The sequence below is a fragment of the Cynocephalus volans genome, chromosome 6 (assembly GCF_027409185.1).
Source record: "Cynocephalus volans isolate mCynVol1 chromosome 6, mCynVol1.pri, whole genome shotgun sequence".
In the NCBI taxonomy this organism is placed as follows: Eukaryota; Metazoa; Chordata; class Mammalia; order Dermoptera; family Cynocephalidae; genus Cynocephalus; species Cynocephalus volans.
The window spans coordinates 149,726,629-149,736,404 of NC_084465.1; the positions used below are offsets into that span (position 1 = coordinate 149,726,629).

Consider the following 9,776-nt stretch of genomic DNA (forward strand, 5'->3'; position numbering starts at 1 on the left):
TCCTGAAGAAATGAGATGCAGTACAAATGTACCTTAAGCAAATTCAACATACAGAAATTCAAATATACACTGCTGATAAATTAGGAGGGCAATTACTCATTCAATGAAAGGATTATTAGATTTATAAAATAATAAATTCACTAGAGCATTAAACAGTGATATTATACAGTGCATTGAAAATATGTCAGTTTATAGCAAACAAATTTACAAATATCTAATGTGACAGGAGAGAAGAGGAGGTAAGTGCAGACTCTGATTTCAGGCTTCCCAAACTTAAATTCTAGCTTTTTCAGTTACTATGTAATGTAGGCCAATCCTAAGGTGTGTAAACCCCTCTGTGCCTCAGTTTCTTCATCTGTAAAATGGGTACAATAATTGTCCTATTTCCTAACTTTCTGTGAGGAGACAGCAGAGGTAGCATTTAGGGTAGACATAGGAACATAGTAGGCTCTAATTAAATGATGTTGTTATTGTTTTTTTGAATTAGTCCACCTGTGACAAGTCTGGTTCCTATAAAAACAGACAATAATGTTATATCACTCGAGAATATTTATACAAGCCAGTCAAAATTTATACAGTGTGTATATAAGAGCCAACCACATACAGCACTAGATACACAGCAGGTGTTCACCTTCTAAGCGTTCTTCCCTAGCCAAACCAATCATGGTCATTTCAATCTCCTTGTCAGTGACTTGTGCAGGTATGAGCAGCCTAACAAACCTGAACAATGAGCTGTAAGAAACACTGTGCTCTGGGGCTTCTCTGATTGAATTTCTTCCTTTATAAAAAAGATGAATAAGAGAAACTTTCCTCACTTTACAGACTATAATATCAGGGCATGATTCTTGGATCTGCAGCAGCCCCATTGTGAGTATGAGGAAGAACATGACTGACATAATAGCGATGTGAAAGGGTGAAACCTATCAAGGAATTTGATGACATTGTTGAGCTATTGAACCAACTGGAACTGGCTTGCCACCTGATTACTGATTTAGTTGACATAATAAATGTCCTTATTTTTTATGCCACTATCTGTGGGGTTCTATGTTAGTATGAAAGCAAACTAAATGTTATAATACAACTAGCTAGTATGGCTCTATGACAAAATAATTTGGTGACTTTATTCCTCAGGTCATTTTAAGAGAATGCTTAATAACTAGTTCCATCTCTTTCTATACAGATATAAACAACATCAGTCTTAATTTCCTGCTCCATACCTGATGTGCTTAACTAATTAACCATTAGCTAAATGTCTAATTATATTATCTTCATAAATTAAAATATTTGTTTTTATTTTTAAAATCTCTGTTATATATCATTAGAAATTATTACAGAAGTTTTAAAATAAAACTAAATATTTTAGTTCTAACATCATCCTTAAATACTAAGCATATTTCTCTACCACATCTTCACAGTTTTTATTTACACCCATTTTTATTTCATGACAATGTGAGCAAAACAAGCAAAATGAGGCTCTACCATGTTTTTAAAAAAGTCTTCATCATCAAATGGACCTCACAGGGACATGCCCAAAACTTCTGCTACCAGAGTGATCCTCTCAGTCTTTCTTCTCAATCAAATAAGTCAATGTATTTTCACTTCACAACAGGAATTTGCATTAGGTAGCCATCTATTTATGTAGCATTTACTTGGGCTATACCTAAAACGTGAGGGCTATTTTCACCCCAATGTGTCAATATTTGGTGCTCAAATAATGACCCTTTAATGGAAGGACACTTGCCAAATCCTATATACACAGATCTAATTTTAAAAAATGTTTTACTCCAGAAATCTTATTTGGCCTTCATTCCCAAATGGGAATCACACACATCTCAGGCCTTGGATTTAAGATATCTTTAGAACTTTGAACCATATTGGATGATGAACTCCATGAGAGCAGTTAATATCATACCCTAGCATCTTATCATATTAGCACATAATAGATGGGGGTGGGAGGGTGCTCTAGAACAAACCCCGAAATAAAAATAAATGTTGAACAAATATAAAACATGCTTTTATCTTTTTCATAATGAAGTCATTATCTTTGCTTTACTTTCCCTTTAGATTCTCCATTGGAGATTCATGTTGGAAACACTGAAAACAAAGTCATAACACAAACACCCATTTTGTATATTATTTTCCCCTTTCTCTTCCTTTTTAAAACCATGCTGAGAACAGTAATGTATCTGTATAGTCTTATGGAAAGTAGCAATATGTCCAGGAAATAGCGGAGGTAAATATGGGCAAACAGTAGTTAGAACTGGAAATATATACAATTTCAGGTTTGTACGGAACTTGATTTCAAAGGGTAAAATTTTTAGTTATTTTTCCTTCTTCTGAAAAAGTTCATTCCAAGGTAGATTAGATTGGTCCTGGCTTACGTTTTCAGCATTTTATGTTAGGTCATCTCAATATCTTTAAATGTTTCTTCTCTTTGTTACCCATTACCTAATGGGTTTGGCTAACCTGAAATTTCCTCAATTTTTAGCAATATTAATGAATACAGATTCATAAATTAGAAAATTACATTGGCTCATGACATTGTCTTAATATAATTTTCTGTTTATTTCTGTTATTGACCAAGCTCCACAACTTCAAGTTCATTTTTCTGAGTTTTATTGTTTAGAATTTGATTTACAGGTTCTCTGTCTTTGGCATCATGTCTTCTTTCTGCAACCTGTTTTTTGGCCATTTCACTACTTATTAACTCCTCCCTCCATCAGAGGGATGGGCAGAATGAAAAAAATGATATGACATTTTAATATAGTCGATTTTACTACTTGCTACTACCTGTGATAAAATAGTATGCAAGATAGAAATAAGTGTGGAATTGTTGACTGAATTGACATTTTGGGATTTTTTTAAAAATAATTTTTTATTGTCTATGCTCTAGCAACTGTTACCATGAAAAACTGAATTAGTTCTCTGTATACTACATTTAATAAATAAAGGTTTTTTTAGTGATAAAGAGTCTATTATAATAATTTTAATGGTAATCACACCAAACTCATGAACTAAATGACTACAAAAATGTTATCAATTAAAAAATAATTAACATCCAAGGAATCAAGGGCTAAAATGAAGCACAAGGTGGATTTGAAAATGGAGAATAATATAAAATTGTGAATTGTTTTTACCTCGTGGATTTAAACCTCCTTACTTACACAGTGATGTAAGAGTCACATATAGAAGAATATCTTGAATGTAAATATGTATGGATAATTTTAAAAAGTGAAGATGTAACTATAATGGTTACTTCATAATCAATGATGTAATAGTCAATGATGTAGGAGAACAAAGAGCATTGCATAGCTACATATGGACTTCATAGCATCAGTTGGTTTTTAAAAGGGGGTCTACGTTATATAAGCATTTTTAGTATTTAGAGATTAAATAAAAAGAAAAATATCACTACTGTGAATAACAGAATATTTTAGCAATAAATGTGTTGGAAAGAATATTTTATTCAATAAATCAACTTCAGAGAACTAAACTCTCTAGCATAACTAGAGGGTTAGATAATATATTTACACCTGCAGTATTTCATTCTATAAATAATCTATCCTGTCAAAAATCAGTCTTGATGGGGTATTTACATTTTACCGGGATAAAAAGTTAAAGTGAACAATTTCAAATTTTTATAGCACAGTATAAAAAAAAAGGTATAATACATCATTATTATTGAAGTTCAAGGAAAGGGATATACATATAAATTATAGGTACACAAAAATCAGAAATACTATTTCTAGTCATTTTCACACATTCTTTTACTTCAAACTGTTAAATGATTAAATGGTGAAATGAGCATTTAAATATTTTAACGTGAGTAAAAACAATAATAACTCCTGAAATTTTCTCTATCTCAGGAAATAATCTATTCAATTGTATGGGAAGGTGGTCTAGGATACTATATCAGTTGTTTTTATTTTTTTGGCAAAATAGTATGTTTTACGGTACAATTACTGATTCTTCCCACTTTCTTTTTAAACTAAGGGCGTACTTACCATCTTCATAAACAGCTAAAATGTTTACAGAGACCAGTAAAACCTATGTCATATCATAACACATTTTTGTTCTTGAGGGCTTTTGGGCCTAAATCCTGTATTCTTTAATCAGATAACTCTCAATAAGAACAAAGATGGAAAAGATATAATCCTGCATTTAGGTATGTGAACATCAGTATTTTTAAAGTTAAGAGCTGTGCACATATTCTTTAAAAATTATCTTATTCCAAAATATTTGCTCTTTTTTAAAGACTATGCATAAATTCAGTTGAAGTATCATTTTAAAATAAAACAAATAAACAATAATGTAGGCATTATTATACAACAAAGTACTAGAAAATCCTCAGAAGAAACTTAGAAGTTATTTAAGAAGTCCCTAGGTTCAAAATGAAATTCAACTTTTACAATGTTCAGGGAACTAAAACTCAAACGGTTTGTTAAATTAAAAAGACACTAACACGCATGATTTTGTAAGATAAAGAAAATACAAAATGTTACTGCGGAAAGAGGATAAACCAACAGCCTATTATTGAAGAATTCTGATATAGAGATAATAAATCAGATCAGATAAAACACAACTGCAAACTGCATGCCTGTCCCTGATGTTCCCTGGACTGGTCGTGACGACATGTCTGCTCTAAACATAGTTCACAGTTCACAGAAAACATTTGAATACAACTGGATATTTCCACTGACCAAATTGAACTTTCTTTAGGAAAATAAAGGGATAAGATAATAGATCAAATCTCGCCCCACCTCTTTTTTTCTTCCCTTTTTCTTTTAGTGAAACTGACATAAATTGTCGAGGAGCACTACAGCGCCACCAACACAGATCAATGCAAAACAAAAAAGATCTCCCACCGTGTGCAAAAAGAAAAAAAAATGAGAAAAATGCCAAAATTACAAAATGTCTCCCAAATGTACCTTTTTGGTGAAAACCAAGAAAGCTGTGCAAAGATTATTTAATGAAGAGCTTCAAAGAAATAATATCATAGACTGTAAATTTAGATCTGATCAGCAAAGAAAAGATCCACTATTTAGTAACAGCCATAACTTAATATAAACCCGGTTATGTCAATCTCCACCTTCATTATACCAAGGGCAGCTTTTCTGTAGTTTGTATCCAAGTAATCCATCGAGAGAACCACAACATGCCTATTTTTAAAAAACTACATCGATAGTTTGCCTGCTGATAATTTAGCCCTGGACAAATTAGGTAATACATAATTTTTATAAAGAGGATATGCACATATTTGGCATTACCAACATTGCTGGCACAAAACAAGTCCATCTTGAAATATCCTGAGTTCCCCCGTAGTTCACAGTAATGAGAGTATAATTTATATTATCAATATTTAGCTTTAACAATGAAAAAAGCTATTTTTTTTTTTCTTTTGGTAAAATTAACCAGACACGATTAGGTAAAACGTGTAGAGATCAAAGCTAAAGAAAAATACAAAGATTGGTTTTGTTAGAAGAAACACAATGAAAACCCTTTTTATCTGGTGGCTCATTCAAACACTTAATGCCATAAATGTTTAAAATTACAAACTTACCCTTAGTGTAGCCAAAGAAGAAGGCAGTTCTTGAAAAAAAATTGTAACAATATAAGCTGGATACTTGTGTGCCTAGAAACAACAGCCTCCAGGCAGCATATGGTTCTTCAAACATCTTTAAAATATTTGGTAAATAAAGAGTCATACTTTCTTCCATGATCGGCGGCTGAATGGGGTGGCTTCCCCCAGGATCTGTGGGCGATTGGGAGAAATCGGGGAAATATCCACAGAAGATTAAAAGCAGAGGAGACAGCGGCAGCCAGAAGACTCTGGGGTTAACAACTTTGCGATGGCAAGCAGGCGCGTTCTGATTGGCCAGGAGCGCAGTGTCCCTACCGTCTGCACTATATCCCCCGCGTCCCCCGCCCCCCGCAGCTCGGAAAAAAAATGCAGTGTGTGTGCCATTTTACACTGGGCTTTTAAAAGCACAGCCGCCCAAACGACAAAAGTCTAAGCTCGCTGTTAAGTGACACTGCAAAACAATAGCACCCACGACTGCTTTGTTAGCTCAGGAAAATGCCCTTTTAACATCGTAAGGAACACTTTCGTTTCTCGTCTGGGGTTTTTTGGTTGTTGTTTTGCTTTTACGGACGATCATGATGTTTTTCTTAAGCCGATTGTTTATCGTTCCGAAAACGTCGATATATCATCTGGATACAACTATGGCCATTTAAAAACGATTTCCATCAAAATATTTTTTGTTTCGACATCATTAAGGTACCTAAAGAAGCCAGTTTTCCTTGAACAAAATTCATGATTCCTTTAGCTCTGGAAGCTTTAATTCCGTGAAAAAAATAATAACATTTGTTAGCCATAATAACTACCATTTGTGCAAAAAGTAAAATAAAATAATGATTTTAGTGGTTAAATTAAAAACAATAGGCATGCCCCTCCCCCCTTCCTAAAAATTGTGTTTTAAAAACCTTTGCTGGCTGGCAGAATTCTGCCACTCTGCCTTACAAACAAAATGGCTGTGGTACTGAGTTTTTTTGGAACCTCCCACTGTGCCTCCTCCTGGCCTCCAGGAAGTGGTAAAAATCCAAAGTAAATACAGTCTAAAAGTACATTGTCGAGTCTGAACTCTGGGAACCCTTTGGTATCTTAGAAATATGTTGCTTTGTATTAGTTTTTTTTAAAAAAAATTGTTTTGAAAAGAACATCAATCACTAGAGATTCACTTGACTGTAATTTGAACTTCCTGCTTTACATATTTATAAGGTCTTTCACCTATCTTGGCAAGCTTTCAAATTAAGTGGGCTGGGAAATTTGATGCTAGCTCTCTAGTTGTGAGCTGAGTCAGGTATTTGGCGGTTGCAACTAGGCTTTTAAATAAAGACAAAGTCTAAAACTTTAAAAAAAAGGTTAAATGCAACACAGTGATTGATTGCAATGCAAAGTCACAAAAGTCAGCAAATATCGAAATGTGTCAAATGCTGCATTTATGTGTTAATTGAACACATTCAGTGTAAATTTTTTGCCGGCTAAATTTCTAATGAGACAAAGACAGAACAGGGTTTAAAGGAAGAAGAAAAGGGTGGGGAATTGCCTACGTTCTTTACGACCTTGTCCCCTTTGTACACCCCCCACGCACACGCACACACAAGTTGGTCTCCTATCCCTGCCTGGCATTTAACAGTTAACATTCTGAAAAAGATGTCATTAGGGTGACTATATAAATTACCATCTAAAACAGGACACTTTGAGAGTGAAAGGGGGCATATTACCAATTACAGGACAACTGGAATAAACAAGGCTTGTCCAAGGTAATCCAGGAGGTAGAACTCACTATATATTTAGAGACCTCCTTAAACTTTTGTCAGATAGGTCACTTATAGGCATGGGGCCTGGGCTAATTTTTGTAGAATCTGAGCTAGACCCCCTCTCTGGGCTGCATCTACTGCCCTTGTTCTACTGTCAATTGAAGTATAGACAATCTGAGTAGACTTGCATTCAGATTTATTTAATAAACAGCCATGGTAAGAAAAATATTTAGATACGCACATCCATCCATATACATATACTAACGCACATACATATGCTTTTATTATCTATCTAGCTTAGAATATTCTGGGCACTTTGCACAATATGTATATTTCTAATTACATAATTTCTTGTTTCTTGTTTGTTTTGGTGAAGGTAAACTGTAGAGGAAGTGTTTTAGAAAAATTATCACAGAAAGACCTAGGAGAAATAATTCCTATGTTACTTATTCAAATAGTTCTTGAGAACTTAGAATGTGCCAGGTATGATGTGTGGTGCTACATATATACTACTGAAAAACAGATAGTTTATCTCTTCCTTCATAGAGTTCATAATCTGGTGGGGAGACAGATAAATAGAAACAAACGAATATATAATTGCAAATTATAAGTGCTATTAAAGAAACAGTGCAGTGTTAGAGAATAACAAAAAGAGAAACATGTAAATAAGATGGGAAGGAAGTTGTTTCTATGTAGGTGACATTTAAGCTGGACTTGAAGGACAAGAAAGAGCCAAACTTGAAAAATACCTAAGAAATAGCAGACTACAAAGAGGCTACAACATGTGCTAAGGACCTGAAGCAGAATGGAGCTTGGTATATTCCTGGAAGGGAAATGAGGCCAGTGTGGTCCCAGCATATCAAGAGAAATGGAAAATGGCATCGGGTGAGGTCAGAAATGTAGGTAGGAGTGATATCCTGCAGAGGTTTGTAAGCCACAGAGAGGAGTTCTATATCTAAGAAAGTAAACTATAGACAGAGTAGAATGTTGGAATTTGGGATTTTGGAGGTTTTGATGATGATAAGGTCCAGAGAAGCTGTGGTGAAGTGGAGAAAAAACTCAATGCTAATTTTAAATTTACATAGCTACATCACAGGATTTTCATATTATATTTTTACAAATTCGCATTCCGTCCACATAGTTATAGCCATTGGTTATAATTCAGCTCATAAATAAATATGAACCAGAAACAAATATCTAAGAGCATACGTATTATAGTACAATGAAAGGAGGAGCTGAGGCAACTATTTGCCTCAGTTTTCTGTTCTGCTTCTCTTTACTAGTGCTGATTTTGGTATATTTCGATTCAAAAAATGTTACGTTTTATATCAGTTGAACAAAACTAAACCTTTTCTTACAAAAGGGGCAAAGCATTATTAAAGTTAGATATTAATATAATTGAAATAAAAAGTTATTCTTTTTCAATTTAGGAGCTGATTGTTAGCAAACCAAAATTCTATGTGCACATGGACAGAAATAATGTGTTGAATTTCTTAGATCTAAGACATACAAAAATTTTAAAAGCAGTTAGGTTAAATCACTGATGTATAATCCTTTGAAAGAGCTTTGATAGTAAGAGGATCTGCAAACAAATCAAATTATGAACCAATTAGGTATAAAATCTTTACCTCACAGAACTGTGAGGTGAAGGAAGATACGTTTTGGAATTTAGATTTATTTTCTGAATTTTAAAGAATAAATATGGTGCAGCACCCCATAATCAAATGCAGTAATATTTTCTCAGTGACATATATGATTAACCACACTAAATGGGGTAAAGAGTATAAGTAGCTCCACATCAGTTCAGGTTAGTTTTACCACCAAACTGGATGCTGCAACTTGCAAAAACCCTTTCAGTTTTCAAAGATTTTGGGAATTCATAATTGTGCATAAGGAATTGTGGATCTGTAGATTTTCGTCCCATTCAGATAGTTTTTTAAAAAACTATTCTTAAATCAGAGCTCATAATCCTAATGATTAAGAACAGTTACAATTTGAAAAGGCCAGATTTCCATTTGTGGGCCCTAATTAATTAATGTACACACTATTATTAAATTTTGTGTGGTCTTAGGCAAATCCTATGAATTTTACCCTTTATGATTTTCTCCGTATTTCCCTTCTTAAGAATAGTAAAAAGTCACACTTTTTTGTAAGTTTATTTTATTTTATTTTTTGGTGACTGGCCAGTATGAGGATTCAAAACCTCGATCTTGGTGCTGTAACACCGAGCTCTAACCAACTGAACTAACCAACCAGTTCCTGCAAATGTATTTTAAAGCAGTACCTCACCAGATTTTTTTTTTCCCGAATGTTTTAATGTCTTTAGCAGAGGTTATAAGAGTGTTTGTTCTGGAACTCATTACCCACTGTGGGATGATCTTTAGATTGCATTTACCCATTGCAAGCGAAGTAGCGTTTTTCAAGAAAGGTCATTCACGGGAGCAGTTTGTGACCAT

The 9,776-nt window shown here is 33.9% G+C and overlaps 1 protein-coding gene across 1 annotated transcript in view; it reads right to left on the reverse strand.

The window, feature by feature from the left end:
- EPC1 (enhancer of polycomb homolog 1) overlaps positions 1-5,759 on the reverse strand; it is a 91,364-nt gene extending 85,605 nt beyond the window's left edge. Inside the window, exon 1 of the mRNA XM_063100066.1 lies at positions 5,561-5,759. The gene's annotated coding sequence lies outside the window, so the exon portion shown is untranslated. The remainder of the gene's footprint in view (positions 1-5,560) is intronic.
- Positions 5,760-9,776: the final 4,017 nt, after the last annotated feature.